This window comes from Peromyscus leucopus, chromosome 6, assembly GCF_004664715.2.
Source record: "Peromyscus leucopus breed LL Stock chromosome 6, UCI_PerLeu_2.1, whole genome shotgun sequence".
NCBI classification, from domain to species: Eukaryota; Metazoa; Chordata; class Mammalia; order Rodentia; family Cricetidae; genus Peromyscus; species Peromyscus leucopus.
In genome coordinates this window covers 112,799,260-112,816,230 of record NC_051068.1, presented here as the reverse complement: position 1 = coordinate 112,816,230, position 16,971 = coordinate 112,799,260, and the positions used below count along the sequence as shown (strand labels likewise).

The 16,971-nt window shown below is 37.4% G+C and overlaps 1 protein-coding gene across 1 annotated transcript in view; it reads left to right on the top strand.

Moving 5' to 3' along the window:
- The window catches only part of Bmpr1b (bone morphogenetic protein receptor type 1B), a 238,742-nt gene that overhangs the window by 71,585 nt on the left and 150,186 nt on the right, over positions 1–16,971 (top strand). Inside the window, exon 2 of the mRNA XM_028855394.2 lies at positions 10,725–10,789. The gene's annotated coding sequence lies outside the window, so the exon portion shown is untranslated. The remainder of the gene's footprint in view (positions 1–10,724; positions 10,790–16,971) is intronic.

Here is a 16,971-nt window from a genome sequence, read left to right as displayed (position 1 = left end):
AATAATTGTGATGCACGACAGTTAAGTTTTATAAGAAAATGCAACACTTAAGCACTCCTAAAACACATACACACACATGCACACAGCATGAAAACAAACATATCATCATATTTAAATTGTAGAAAAAATTCAATTTTAAATTGGTCATAATGTTATGTTTTCAATGGCTAATCATCCTTTATACAGTGTATATTTCATGAGTAGTGAACTCTAGTGGGATGATGTGGAAAATCTCCCAGAACCTAGGTAATTTCAGGGCCTCCCCTGGCTATGTATATGAGACATAGGTGTCTTCAGTAGGATTTATGATTTGATGTTCATGCATGAAAAAGTATTACATTTTATTAGTTAAATTTAAAGTGGACATAAAAGTTGAAAACCTCAAAGTTTGATGACTAACTTTGTTATTTCCAGTTACTGAAACTATTTAAAAGGGCAGATTTATATTGGAAACTTTTCATGAACTGAGCCAGCTGTTCCCAAAGAGATAGTTTAGGGGAGTTAAAGGGCTGATTGTTGAAGTTCCATGAAGGGAGAGAGGGACCTTGAAGATTTATTAGCCAGCTTGGAATGGAACAATTATTTTATCTGGGAAGGTGACGGGAGGAGGCAAGAAGACTTGAGTATCTCTACTGTATTTATGTATCTACATTGGAGGGAGCTAGGGATCCATGACAGAATATCTCTAAGTTGTATTGCATGCAAACCCTGTAAGCTGGGGGTGGGCATTGAATTAAAGGGTAGTCCCTCCTTATGTTTCTCACCAACAATAAGCCTTTTAAGATACATCATATACTTTTTAACTCTGCTAAATAAGAATAGAAACACAGTTGACATCTTCTCAGAGTAATGACGACAAAAAATTAAATAGAGAAGCTGCAGAGAACAAGACAGAAAGCCGAGATTGCTGCAGACCAAGCTCTCTCATTACAGATAATGGACACTAGTTCTATTTGCATTAGTAATTGCATAGCATTTTTGTAGAGCAAGGGATTGTCCTATTGACTAGCTCTTAAAACAGAATGTATAAACTGTTGTGAGCATAGCTCCGAGCACATGAGGTCACACATGTTCTTAAACAATCACTGTCTTTTTGTGTGTTACTCGAAGGTATCAACAAAAGGTGGTGGTGATAGCGTGCTGGTAGTTCTCATGCTTCGACATGTGTATACGCCACACGTGTGGCCTTTCATTCAGGGAGCTTTCTTTTTTTCCTTCAGACATTTTGGAATCCTTCCAGTCAGCCACTTAATTATATTTCTGTGGTTTATTTTGCTTTCTTTGCTCAGGCAGTTAATAAACTGACAATGGAAATGATTAGGAGTTGCTGGCAATGGTGACAGCACCCTGTCCCAGGTCCCCAGTCCTCTCCTTGACAAGACCTGGATGAAACTGAGCCTCCACCTGGGAGAGGATTGTAAGGCTCTGCCTCAAGATTTAGAGTGCAGTGGTTTTTAGAAAAAATACAGTGCCAAGTTAAGAAGAATAATAATGTATTGAGTTCTGGACAATGTTTTAGTTATTGTTTAGAAAATTAGGGATTTTTCTTTGTCAGGCATGTGAGTGCCTATGAGACAGGACAATGACATGCCTTTTCTCCTCCATCGGTGGTAGCTGGGATCATTGTGTTGAAACTTGACAGCAGTTCATGGATTGGGTAGTTGGTTGCACACAATCTGTGGACTGCTGGTATTTGAGATCTCAGTTGATTTTGGACTAAGTCAATAAAAGTGCACAGTGTGGATCTAATATCAGCTGCAGACAGTGGCATTATCCCACCTGCTTTATTCCTGGTCTCAGTGAGTGTAGTGACACTAGAGTCAGATCCAAGGCTGTTCACGGCTTATTATGGCACATTTATTGCTGTCAACATTTAACACTATTAGGATGCTATTAATTGTCTAATAACAAAATTCAAGAGTTTAAAACGTCTGATCTATTCATGTACTTTAGTTTTGGTGTTTGGAAATAGGGTTTCATTCTGTATCTCATGCTGTTCAGGAATGTTTACAGATACATACAGATAATTAATGAGAATAAAAATATACTGGACAGGGCAGAAACATTGGAGTCAGACTTATGCAGGATTCTATCCTAGGTATATTTTGGGGGACTTACTAGTTTATAATCTCTCTGTTTAAAAAAGTAGAGAAGCTAGTGACTTTGAAGTATTAATACATTAGAAATAGTCACACATCTTTGAAGAACTCAGTAAATTCTATATAAATGTCAGTTTCATGATAGTAATTGGTTATCTTTACTCTTTGCTTAGGCATAACTTGATACAAAATTTAAACTGATATTATAACTGTTGGTCATGATAAACTTTCACAAATATAATCACTGAGAAAAAGTTCTTCAAGACACTGACCTTATAAATACTCTAGTCATACACCCAAGTTATTGGCCAGAGTTCCTGTGTCAGTTCACACTGCTAGCAGTGGTGTAAAAGAGAGTTTCTTTCCCAGCCCTTTCTAGAACTGAACACTATTGCAGCTAGTATTGATTCTCTCAAGTCAGTCTCATGTGACCTTTGCCATTTTCTCACATTCATTGAGATTGAGATTAATGCCATGGTTGCTGGTCTCTCTTGTATATTTCATGCTTTTTGCTTATGAAGCACTTTTCCTCACTAATTTGTATATTTTCTTCATATATTAAGCATGTTAATACTTTCACCTTTTTATAAATATATTCATAGTTTTGAATTAATTTTATTATTAGAAGGTTTATAGAAAAACTCTGAAATCTTTTCTCCCCCATGGAATCTTATTTATTCCTGCATTGACTGCCAGCATTTTTACACTTAAACTCCAGGGTTTCTCATTCCTGGTCTCATGCATCCGTTCTGTGGCTGGTTTGGAACAAATATTCTGGGTTTTATTACGTTGTGGTCATTTGTCCATCCATTATTGGGAGTTTCTCAGTGAGTATGCCAGCCTGCCTAGGACTTACTATCCTCTTGCCTCAGGTCTCTGTGTTCTGGAATTACAAGACTTTCAATTATATCTGATTCTTCATTTTGTTTTTCTAGTTGTACTTTAAATAAAAAAAAGAATATCTATAAATGTCAAAAAAACAACTGGGAGTTCACATTTGAAATCCCCTAGTTGACTTCTCAGGTAGAAATGTTATTGATGGTAATAGTGCATAAAAGCTGTTAAGCTATGCAGGCCCATGTTTCTCTGATATCACATGATTTCAATACATGGCCTCATTTTTATATTACTTAGTAGTTTAACTTAAAGACTGATAGGCAGGTATAGTAGTTAACCAGCTTGTTGCTATGACAGAAGTGACTTGAAGGAGGGCTCTGTTTTTACTTACAGGTCATACTGGCAGGACATGGTCGTGGCAAGAGCTCACGGCAGTTGATCACATTGTGTGTGCAGCCAGGAAGTGGCTAGAGATGAGTGCCGATGCTTAGTTTTGTCTCCATTTGTGTATAGATGGCTTATGCTGGGTCTTCTCACCTCAGTTAATCTACTGTAGATAATCCCTAATAAGCATGCACATAAGTTTGTCTCCTGTCAAGTTGACAATCTATATCAGCCATCACAATTTTTTTTGTCTTTGAAAACTTTCTATCAGAATATTTATTTTTAGCAATTTCTGTGACATTTTTTCTATGTGCCCCAAATGGTAGGTTCTCTCTTGCTTTGTTCATCTATTATTTTAGCTATGTAACAGACTGTTGCAATCCATAGTGGCACAGATCTACACCTATATGTTGGTCTCGCAGTTTCTGCTGGGTAGGAATTGGTGGAGAGTTGGGCTGTTGCATCTGGTCAGGGTTTCCCATGCATTTATTTGGTCAGCATTGGAATGGAGCAGATGAGGCTGTGCATGGTGGGGGTGGATCGCTAACAATCTGGAATTTCTTTCTGTGTAGAACCTGGGCTTGTCTACTGTGTTAATTTAGGTTACTCCCTAGTGTTGGAGTCAGCAGCTAATGCAGTAGTTGACTGATTCAGGGAAAACATTACAATGAACAAGGTGCAAACTCCTTGCCCTTTTGTTTAGTTCATGAAATCAGAGAACTTCACCTACACTATGGTCAAGAACTCCAGTTGAGGGATGCATATGGTAAAGGAGTATTACAGGGGTATTACTGTGTTCATCTTTGGAAAGCGTGATCTTCCATCCTCTGATCACGTCTACTCACAGTTCTCCTGTAGACAAAACGTCATTGTTTCTGTTTCATAGTCCCAGGCTCTTTCTGTGATTAGATGCATTTTCAGTCCAAGGTACTGGGAAGGTGCAAGCAGGGGTAAAGCGCCCTTGAGTGCTGAAAATTTTTGAGCTGATGGGGCTTGTGACTACCTTTGAGCTGACACGAAAAATTCCCTGTCTTCCTCATACATTCAGTGTTAGACAGCTATGGAAATCCCAATTGTTCTTCCTGTTTACAGGAGAAAAGAGCCAATAACCACCCTGTTGGCCATATTGCCATTTGCTTAGTGAGGCTCTGGCTTTCTCTGAAATTGTTCCTGATGACTCTTGGCTCTTACCTCTGTGCTCTGGATTCCATCCTTTGGGTTATCAGTTTTATTCTGGAAGGTGTGGCCAGTGTTTACCACCAATGACTCTGTTTCTTCCTTTGCCTTTAAGTTCCAAAAAATATGATTCTTTAACAATCTTTAGGGTTTCTTATATGTCAATTTATAAATCACCATATACACCATAATACAACTAACTGTATTAGCAAAAGCTACACACCCCTAATTTAGAGGTAATTACTTCTTTATCGGGATTATTTGCTGTGAGGATGGTGCATTAACAGCACCCTAGGATTCTGAGTAGCCCTGTTTAGTAGAGAAAGTCAGCTCTTGTGTCTTTAAGGGTCATAGGAGACCTTTTAAACACATTGCAGCACCCTAGTCTTGACTCTCATATTCCTGTGTACTAAGCACTGTCTGAGTTACTATCTCACCCTTATTTGTCTTCTGTCAATGCCACCGGTACTTGCTGTCACTTTCGTCTCTAGTGTGATAACGGGTGCAGAAGAGTGTGGTTTTTAACCCAACAAACCTGTCTTTATTTTACATAGTTTCTCTAAGTTTTGCTGAAAAAAATATACAGCTTATTTTTTTTAACTTACCCAGCTCTGTCCATGACATAATGAAAAGAAATCAAATGTTCCCAGATTCTGCTTCTGCATCTCCTCAGCTGAATATCTAGAGCCCATTAGGTACATATTCTGTTTCAAATGTCACTAGGCTGCACTTATTACTAAATTTTCTTCCACTCTAAAAAACACTTCACTGTAGCATGAATCCTAATTGGTCTTAATAATAAAAACCCAGAGCCAGATATCCGGGTGAGTGCTGAAAGGTCAGAAAAGTAAAGGAACCAGCTACTAGAGAGACTTTTTACCTCTACTGAATACTCAGCCTGAAAGTTCCTCTCTCCACTCAGCCATATCATTTCCTGTTTTCTCCTCCCAGGTGTTGGGATTAAAGGTGTGTGCCACCACTGCCTGACCTCTAGTGGCTAGCTCTACACTCTGATCTACAGGCAAGCTTTATTTGTGAGAGCACAAATTATCACCACACTTCACCTTCTAGTGATGTAGTCTGGAGGCAGAACCAGGAGGGCCTGAAGCTGCAAGGAGCTGTCCAGTCATACTGTGACTCATGGTACTTGCTGTTTTCTGCATGTTGGTAGTTTGGTCTTTGTAATGGCATAGTATCCTCTGGGGTGGGGTGCTGTTCAAATGCTAAAACTTTCCAGAGCTGTGTTCTGTTGAGTAAGGTGTGACATCAATCAAATTTTATGATCTAGCCTGAAAGTCATAGAATGTCACATTTGCCTTGGTAATAAATTCCCAGATTGAATGAAAAGGAACTGACAGTCTCCCCACCACCTCCCCCCCCCACCTGCCCATGGGAGGAGCCTTAAAGACATGCTGTAAGAATGTTCTGGGTGGGAGAAATCATTTTAGCTATCTTTAAAAAACTCTGCCACAGTGATAGGCTTAAAAAATGAGGAAATAAAGTTGGGTGGGTATGGAAGTGGGGGCTGATCTGGAAGGAGTTAGGGGAGAGAAGTGGATATAATCAAAATACATTACATGAATTCATAATGAATAAGAATATAAAAAATCTTCCACATTTCTTAATATCCACTTTACAAGTTAACTAAAGTTTTTAGAATGCTGATTACCTAATTTTGTGTTAAAAGAAAAACTCTCTGCTTTTCACAATCAAATCTTGTTGTGTACACATTCAATTTCTATTTATAGCATCTAATGGTATCCTAACTTTTATGTTTTTCTTTTGCCAAAGCAAAAATAATGATTGTGGGTGGCACATGTTTTAAATTACATTAAGTTCTTAGCCACACAGAATTTATGAATGGTAATAGTTTTATTTGGCTAGCTACTCAAAAAAAAAAAACAAAAAAAAAAAAAAAAAAAAAAAAAAAAACCTTAAGAAAAGAGGGAAAATGTCACTCAAAAAGAAGAAAAATTATTTCTCTTCCTAAAATCTACATATGCATTGCTATTTTGTGGTAGGTCCCTGTGATTCCTAAAATTAATCTTGTAAAGTATCAATAGGCATGTGACTGAATTTCATGAATGTGAGCCACAAAAACCTTCATTTAGCTGATGAGGTTGTAACTGTGTGCCTTTCTTTACTCTTGGCCACGCCAGCCTAGCTGGTCTTCTATCCCTAGGGGTGTGTGGGCTACGTGTGCTTTGGCAAATTTAGGGCTATTTTAGATGTTTAGTCTGCACAGGCTGAGCCCTTTCACTGCATTATTACCTTGGATTCCTCTCCACTTTCAGCAATAGCATCACCCAGCTTGCTATGAGGGAGAGCCAGAATACAACAGCATTTAAGATCCAAGATCCAGAAAATGGCTACACTTGTGAAATGTGTACAGAACGTCTCTGAGCTTCCAAGGGACCATGTTTTGGAAAGCCCTTTAAAATGAACCAAATGTGGCAAAAATTAATGGAAAATCAGGGTAAATTGTCTTAGTTCACAATGATTATTTTACTGAAGAAGTCACTTTTCTTGGCTATTGATATGGCTACTAACAATGATAATTCAGCCATATCAGAAATGAATCAATGTCTCTAGCAAAACTAAGATAATCAGCTGTAGTTTTAATGCGTTCTAAAGAAGGAATAATGTATGATCTAGTGCAGTAAGTTAGGATTTAATTTATTTGTTTAGTCCAGGTCATGGATGCAACTTGCCTTAACAGTTCATGCTCCGTGATGTAATGTGAAACCTAGGTATTAGTGAATGTACTATGAATGCTAGTGGAATTTTCCATGTGGTTTGTTTATTAATTGCAAACTGATTTTTTAAAGATTTTTGAATTATCTTCAAGCTTGTAGGCAATTTGAGTAAAATGTGTTTTGGTGGGTAAAGAGTAGTATCATAGTCTTATCTTGCATTGAGTGGGCAAATTTTTAATTATGTTCCCTCAGGTAGTTATGTATTTTGCCATAGTAATAGATCTAGGAGCTGCGGCACTGGGAACTTGTAGTAGTGAAAGCAGATGTTAGTTGATAGGTCTTTTTCTTGGGATGTGACCTGCACTTGATATACCTAACCCACAATGGCAGATTTACTCTAGCAGTTATGAATAATTAAAAAGCAGTTCTGGATACTGAGGTGTGTTGTTATTGTTTTTGCTCTTTTTGGGAGGCCGTACCCAGCTCCCAAATAAATCACACACAGAGGCTTATTCTTAATTATAAGTGCTCAGCTTTACTTGGCTTGTTTTTTGCCAGCTTTCTTAAATTTAAATTATCCCATCTTCATTTTCCCTCTGGGATTTTCCCATTCTTTTACTTCTGTAAGTCTTAGTCTTACTCCGTGACTTGCTATGTAGCTGAGTGACTGGCCCCCGGAGTTCTCCTCCTTCTCTGGTTTCTTCTTCCTTTTTTTCCTCCCAGATTTCTCTCTTATATATTCTCTCTGCCTGCCAGACCCACCTATCCTTTCTCCTGCATTGCTATTGGCTGTTCAGTTCTTTATTAGACCATCGGTGTTTTAGACAGACACAGTAACATAGCTTCACAGAGTTAAACAAATGCAACGTAAACAAAAGTAACACACTTTAAAATAGTATTCTACAACAGATGTGTACCTATGGTTCTGGATATTTGAGAAGCTGAGACAGCAGGATTGCTTGAGCCTAGGCTATCAGGGCTAGCCTGGGCAACATAATGAGATACCACTTCTGAAAAAGAAAGTCATAGTAAGGAAAATGTATCTTACATTTTTTTTGTGTGTATCCTTCTCAACAGATACAAAGTTATTTACAAATTACAAGCCAGTATATTCTAGAAATCTACAGAAAGAATATATAAAAGCCAGTAGTTACATTGAGCAATCCAAAGGAACTATATTTACCCAAATTATTTGATTATTTAGAAAAGTAGTCAATGCTTTCTGTCATTTTTATTCTGAATGATAATTTAGTTTAGAAAGAAATATATTCCTAAGGTATAATGCTCCTTTTAACTAAATGTCTAGATGGAATTTAAATAATTTGGTGAACAATAAATTTTAAGTGAAACTTGCCTTTCAGTGGATAGTTATGTCATTCAACTAAAATTTCAATTTCTTATGTTGGCTTAGATTAGTATGTCTCAGCTGGGCCATCTATCTGGATCCCCTGGAGAGCTTCAGAGAGTGCTAGCATCTGGGATCACTGTAGTGACTCTGGGCCTGTTCATTTATGGGTATGACTCAGATATCTGCATTTGTGAAAACTTTCCAGGTGGTTTTAATGTGTTGCATATTTAGGAACCACTAGCTGGAAACACTCCATTTTTCAGCCTCGAGTATTGGACTTCTTCACGTGCTCTTCCACCTGCCACCTCAACCCTTCTTATCATGTGGAGGGAGAATATTCTCTCCCGTGGAATGTTCCATGGGCAGTTTTTTCTGTCTGGAATGTCCTTTCTTGATATCATCACAGAGCTGATGATGCCTTCATGAACCTCTATGGGTTCAGCTTAAGATAATGCTTTTCAAAACACAGTATTGTGTTTTGCTTTCATTGTTTTATACTTTGCTATGAGATATTATCATATTCTTTGATTCTCACTTCTTTCTAGAATACAAACTCAGGCAGACAACTAGCTCCCTGTCATTTTCTGAGGTCTAAAACAAAGCCTGTTAGATTGCAGTTGTCAATAAATACTTCTGAATAGGTGAAGATAAATGCCAATGCAGAAGTGATAATGGTAACACGCATAATTATATTTTCACTCCTCTAAAAAAGCAGCATGGGATAATACTTTAAATGTTACAGATCTAGATTAAAATGAATGGAAATGTGAACAGGCAGAGACGAGTAAAACCTAGAAAATATGGATCCATTATTGGAAGTTTAAGGGCAGTGATCATGACTGGATTGATTACTGCCCCTGGAGGAGTTCCTCTCTCCAATGGCCACATTCCTAGTCTTCCCATCACCTGCAGCATGTTTAAAGTTTGGAAGTTTCCCTGGCTTCTGATTATCTGACACTATTTTCAGAATCCAGATAATCACTTTCTCTTCAAAAACGTCACCTCTGAGCTCTGTCTCCAGTACTTTGATATTTTCTGTGCTACATCTTTACTTATATTGCTGCATCATGGTGGTTGCTGGAATTAGCTCATCATCTTTCTCCCTTACTAAACCCACTGGAGTCAGAAGACTGTATCTCTGTGACCAACCCCATCACAGGTACTCAGCGATGTTGACTGAATGAAAGCATCCAGTAAACACAAATGTTTTCTTAAAGCCTATTACTTGATTACACTCCAGTTGAGGGCCTTACTTCCAAGAATATGTGCTTAGCACAACTTATCCTTGATGGCTATAAAGAAAATAAAGGAGGACACAAAGCTGGCAGGTTGGAGGGCCTGGGAGGAGTTGGGGAGGGTGATTATGATTAAAATACAATGTAAGAAATTCTCAGGGAACTAATAAAAAATTAAAAAAGAAGCATTAGAAGTGGTAATTAAGATTGCAAAAAGGTATTTGTTGGGAGTATAAGTAAGTCAAAGTAGTTTTTAATAGTATAGTGCAATAAATAGGGTTTCCTAAGCCAAAGAGTGAAGTGTGATGTTATGTACTCTTAGGAAATTGTGGAAACAATATTGGAGACAATGAGTCTGAGTACTGGCTTCCGACTGATAGGCAGCTTGTCATCTGAATAAGGTTTTCAGCACTCACTTGGGACTTTTTATACATTATTTACTATTTTTGATAAACTTTTCAATAACTGCTATTCAGACAGATGTCTTTTCCGGTAACACCTGACACATGTTTTAAAATGCAGCTTTTAATTGCTATTGATTACTCATAAGCTCATGACGACTTTCAGCACTGTACCTTGAACTTTGCTGTTCTCTCACCCTCCCCCCAAAAAGGCAGCAACCTTTGGACACGTAAATACTTAAACTTCTCTATAAAGATGCTTTGTTAGCTTCATAGGTACAGTTGTTATGCTTTGGGCACTTAAATACCTGTTAGAATCACCTTAACAGTTGGTCTTCGCTTCAAAAGCTCAGAAGCACTATATGCATGGTTTTATGTGGCAGCAATATTTTTCAGAGACTGCCATATGGTCATATTTTTATTGCCTTATTTTTTATACCATTAGGTTCCACAAAGGCATACTGAGAGGTGCAGTGATGTTAGAATTTTGCTCCTGGGAGCTTGTGAGATGTACGAAATTTTATTTATATTTTTCTTTGATTTTTCAGGAGACAGTACATCAGTGCAAGCCAAGCAGTTTGCCACATTCCTCAGAGGAACGCGAGAAACCTTGGTAAGAAGTCAGAGCATCCAGGAAATTTTTCTTCTAATTTGCACCTGCACTAACATGTAGTTGGAGCTAGTCTTGGTTCTGGCTTAAAATACAGCCCGTAGGAGTGGACAGTAGGAAGGGGATGTGGAGAGGCACAGCAGTGTGGCAGTGCTGCACGTGGCATTTCAAGTGAATACAGAGTGTGGAGGAGAGTTAGAGTGTAACATGGGGTTTCTGTTATGGGCACAGAGGAAATGAAGCTGAAAGTGTAGGATCCATTTGTGATCAGGGAGAGGGCTGGCTGTACGCCGCACTGAGAAGTCTGACCCTTCTGTCAGTCAGAGGAGGCTTAGCGACAGAATGGAAGCCTGAGGAAGGAAAAAAGGGAAGTGGTGACAGGAACTAGAAGGGGATCGTTTCAGTTGTTGAGATTATGTGAAAGGGAAGCCTGACTTTCTGGATTCTCTTTGAAAATGGGGAACAGTGGATATATGAGCCTGTGTGTTGCCAATTTCAAGCTCAGCATGCTTCAAATTAGAATATTATATCACAGGAAAAACATTTCTACTGAGATATTTTCCTACACTAGAAGATTTATAGGGGCCATGAGTTTTTGTGAGACTGCCTGAATTGAGATTTTCTTTCAATCTTGGACACTATGATTTATTAGCTTACCTGATTCTTTGAACTTCAGTTTCTCTGTGTATAAAATAGAAATACATGCAACTATGCTGGTTATGAACATAAAATGAGATGATATGGGGGACTACACCTCTTAAACACATATAGGGCTTTGTAGTTGTGAGTTACTAGAATTTTACACCACTTGGAACTGGCCAGTAACAGAAAAGTTGTAATTCATTAACCTAAGAACATATTTTGTGTTTTCTGTACTTGGAAATATTCTCTCATATTTTCTACTGGTGTTTTTAAAGTATCAAGTATGGGATGCAGTTTGTTTATTTTTCTAGATATAAATATTTATGTAAAATGACTATTTTATTCAGTTATTGGACATAAAAGGCCTTTAAAACAAAACAAAAATGTGAACAAGCTAATTAATAATAAGATGTGTTATTTTGTCTCTAGTTGGGTCATGGAAAACTAAGTGTAATCCTACTCTTCATCTGACATGTGCTCCTCTAGCCACGTGCCTTCAGGCCAGTGTCAGCACTGTTCTTGTTGGCTAAGGTTGACCCTCATGATGAAACCAACCAGGTCAGGGGAAAAAAAGGCCCGAGTGTATTTTTCCATCATATTCATCTACCTCTGTGACATTGTGAACACTTCCAAAATTGTCTTCAAATGCCTTGAAAATGGAAAAGATCACATCAACTTACCTCATAACCTAATTAGTTCTTGCAAATGTATGATATACAGCAGTATTATATGCAGCAGCCTTCAGCTCTAATGAATCTATAAGGTAGATTCTCCATCTTTTGTCCTTTCATTATTTGTTGGTCATTTTTGTCTACACCTAAGACTGCTTCAGCTTTTGTCTATTAGGGCAGCTAATTTAAAAGAAGATTACATTTGTATATGAATCAAAAAGAGTAGAGTGTGGCTCACTCATTTCTTATTAAAATTGGTTTTCTCTTTTTCTTTCTTTCTTCCTCTTCATTTTTTTGAAATATATTTTGATTAGAAAAAACTGGCCTTGAAATGAATGATGATGATTCTCATTTTGTAGTTTTCAATCCCACCAAATGAAAGCATGCTGATTATGAAGTAGTAAAATAAACCATTGTTGTTTTTGTTTTAATTTTGTTCATGAATTATTAGACTTAATTTACATTGCCATTTTCACTGCCTAGTTGAACTTAATCATCCAGTGATATTTTTATGAGGTACTGCTAGGTGATTAATAGATACATTTTTTAAAGTCAACATTAATTTTGTAGATGGGCCTTCCCTGCTGAGCTGGTGTCTTTGCTCTCTCCTGGCTGGAGGAGGAAGGGCCAGTTGGCTTAGGGAGTGTCTCAGCATTGTTTCTTTCCTTGAGCTGATATAGATTGTCTTCTATGGGTGGCTTCAGGATGACCTCTGTGACCTTCCTGCTGTAGAAAAGGACACCTGTGCTACTCCTGAGTTTGATTGCAGTTCCTTATAAAGTGCAGATTTTTTTTCTAAAAAATAAATATTCCATTAAGTCAATGGATGTTAAGGAGGTGAAAAGTACCTGGGAAGAGTTGAGGAGTAGGGAAAGAATATAATCACAGCATGTTATATATTTTTTAAATAAAAAATGAAAAACAGATTAATGGTACATTTCTAATGATGGGTATGTATATATACATGAAAGAATCTTCAAATGAGTCATTTCTAAAGAAAAGGCATCAGGTTTGGAAATATGGCTCAATGGTTAAGAATGCATACTGCTCTTGTAGAAGACCTGAGCTCAGTTCCCTACTTCCATGTCAGGCAACTCACAATGACCTATAACTCAAGCTTTAAGGGATATGATAGTTTGTTCTCCACTGGCCCCTGCACTCATGTATACACACACACACACACACACACACACACACACTTTCTTTCTTTCTTTCTTTCTTTCTTTCTTTCTTTCTTTCTTTCTTTCTTTCTTTCTTTCTTTCTTTCTTTCTCTCTCTCTCTCTCTCTCTCTCTCTCTCTCTCTCTCTCACACACACACACACAAATTAAAAATAATAAAAATAAATCTTAAAAAAAGAAACCAATATCAAGAGTTGAGCTTCACCTTATGATAAAAAGAAACAGCTTACTGTCAGGCCAGATCACCATCACCATCTGGATATTAAAACTCTTCTTAGAGCCTTATTGTCACATGGACTTAATTTCTATTTTGTAATCGTTGTAAACAATATTGAATTAGTATGGAATAATTTTAATAGTTTCTTATGAAATGCCTACTTTGTTATATTTTAATAATTGCAAATTTTAAAAATAGGAACTGCTTGAAATTATATTGCAGATAAATGCTTACTATGTTAAACAACACTTTTTGAGATCCTCCTCCTTATTAATCCTTTTGTATTCTATAAGTTCATATATAAAAACAGAAAACCATATCAGCTTGAAGCTTAGGTACAGATACCTAACGTACAATTAATAAGTAAGAAGAGAAATTGGCACCATAGCCAAGTAGCAACAACTGTAACATGACAATAACAATGTTGCTGATTGTTTTTACTGCTACAGATTTGCTAAACTAAGTACAGTTGAGCATATGCTTTGGTTCTGGTTATGTTTGTTCTCTCCACTGTGGGGTTTAGATCATTTTCTGTTTGCTAATGGCAAGGTGCTTTATTTTGATTTGGCATGAGTTTGGTGTGCTGCCAAACGAAAGTGAAAAGGGCACACTTTCTTTGCTATGGCTTGCATATTTAGGATATTCTTCCATCTCCGTTTATGTATGACATGGTTCCAGTTGAAAGGAACAAATGGCCTATTTACCAATTGTGCAGCCAATAATTCTTCAACTCATAATGGATAAATGCTCAAATAAAGGACAGCAGTAAAGGTTAGTAGACTCATGTGTGATTTTCCTGTGGGGTCCTGGGAGCACAAAGTATTTATTACTTGAGAACAAAGAACCTTAGAGTTCAAGGTAAGTCACAGTGTATATGATATGACTAATAATAGGTCCCCAAAGGAAAGAGAAAGGAGAACACAGCTCACACCTTCCTTTTAACTAAGTATACTGTGCATTTTCTTCTTCCTGTCATTTATATTGAAAGTCTCATACTCTCTCAGGTGTAAAATGAGTACAGTCTTGGATTACTAATGTTCTGCTTGTAGCTGTTTGCCCCTGAGATATGTTTCATTCCTATGTAGGGTAGAAAACTTGTATTGTTCATATCCGATTAAGTTTGTCAACAAAATAATTCAAAATTATTCATGGCTTAGCTTTTTGTTTTTCTAGCCTCTAACTTTAAGGAAACATTAAATTTAAGTGTTAGTACAACCAGAGTATAATACCTGTTTCCTAGCATTATCTTTTAGTGTATTAGCAAACCAAATGTGTCCATATAGGTCATTACAATTCTGAAGATATAATTAACTAATTTTCTCTGTATTTGTTTTCTTCTCAATTTCCATAAACTTTAGTGTAAAAGAAAAAAAAAACTTTCAAATAAATAAATAAACTTTCAAATAAATAAAACCATATCTTCATCACAGTTTTTTTCTATTAAATATTTTTAGTAGCATGTAAATGTGACATTTTTGAACAAGATTAGATTTCCTTTTGTCCTTTACAAAATAGTCTACTGCAACTGTGGATAAATTTAAATTTATTTTAAAAATTGCACAGCGATACATAAATAAAAAAATTCTAATTGTTGAATCTTTGGTGTATCTTCTATATTATTTAGTTAACAACTGAGTGGTGCTGTCTGTGCAAGGTCAGCTTTGCTGAGCCGTGAAAATACACTTGTTTGGTCTGTATCACCTGAAATGTAGTGGATGTCTAGTATAGAAAAAGATGCTCAATTATCACTAGCCCTATAGAAATGACAAGGAGATTGGACTTCAAATTTACTAGTTCTACTATGAAAAACAAGAGATGACCGCAGATCTTTTCAGGGTGTAGAGAAATTCAAACCTTTATCCAGCTCCTGACCATGCTGTGAAATGATACAGACTATTTAGAAAACAAATTGACTTTTTTTTTTTTATGTTAGAACATATTTGTTCTAACACACAGGATGTTTTTTTTCCCCTCAAGCATTTTAAATGTTGGGGGATATTCGATCACACCCGGAGTTTGCACTTGCATTAATTAAATAAAATTAACCTTGGGTCAGGAGGCTGAGTTAGCAACTAGTTGACAAAGTAATCATAGAGCGTCAGAGGCATCTGGGAGAGAGTGAGAGAGAGAGATGTACTGGAAGGGGGAGGGAGGGATTTGGAGTGGCACATTTTTGGTTTGGTGGAGCAGAATGATGCTTTCTTTGACAGATGCCAGCAAGAAGAGAAGGTCAGCTAGGTGCTGCTCAACCTCTCTGAGCTAGCAGATTTTCACCCCATCCTTTGAATCTCAAGTCTTATTATAAATAGAATGATAGAAATTTAGTTAAAGCTACCTTTAGTGGCAGAGACAGAGCCAGTATCTGTGGGAACAGAACTCAGGCCGAACTGCAGCCTGAGTGACCAGGGCAGGCTAGTTAACTATGGAGTTGCAATTGGTGGTTGAAAAAGTAGTAGATTAAGGTGCGGTCACTGGGCCAAAGTCAAAACAACATTTTCACTCATTGGTATATACCAAATATTAATAAAAAAATTAAGTTCAAGAAAATATGAACCTGAATGTTTATAATATCCTTTTTCATAATGGTGCCCAAATGGAATCCAGCTCAAAAGTCCATCAGCTAAGGGATGGTTATATAAACTCTGGCATATCTGTATAATGAGACACTATTCTTTAATAATATGAATTGATCTCAATGACTCTCACACTATGGTAATCCCAGTTTAATAACGAAGAGGCAAAGGCGTGTGTGTAGGTCACCATCCACTTTGAGAGGTGACCCTAGACTTGACACCCCCCCCATAGGAAGTTCTGCTTCCTTTGCCATGCTTGTTTGCGGTTTTAAAACATCACCCCATCCTTCTCCCTCCTCCATGTGGGGAAAGCTTTTAAAAGAATATTGTTTCACTTGTCTAATTTTGCACACTGACCTCCCATCCCTCGGAAAACAGCTTAGGCTCCAATGCTTCCTCTTTTATAGCTTTTTCACAAAAGATAGCCCATGTAGCATGTTAATGCTTTTACGTTGCACATGCTAGTGGCTTCCGTGCCATGAACCTCTCTACTTTCTGTGATGAGCTCTTTTCAGTTCCTGCCATGTTGGATTTGTCCAAAGCTCTTGCATTGCTGACCTCGCCCACCTTATTACTCCAGTCATGAGCCCCTTTCTCTTTCTCAGGTTCTCAGTGTGTTTAGACTTTTCTTCCTTAGCAGATCCTTAAGATACCAATTTTGGCTGACTCTCATTATACGTGGTGACACTGAGAGATCTCATGACTGTGTTGGCATACAGCTGGCCATTGTCTTTCCAGCCATGTGTCCAGCAAATACTGTGTATTTATTATATACGGCTCATTTTAGAAACTTGAAACCTGTGCTGTCACCTGACTTGTTCTTTATTGGGCAGAGAAGGAAGTTTCCCATTTTAGGGAGTACTGCAGTAATGGGATTTGCTGAGAAGGGGTCTGTAGGAAGA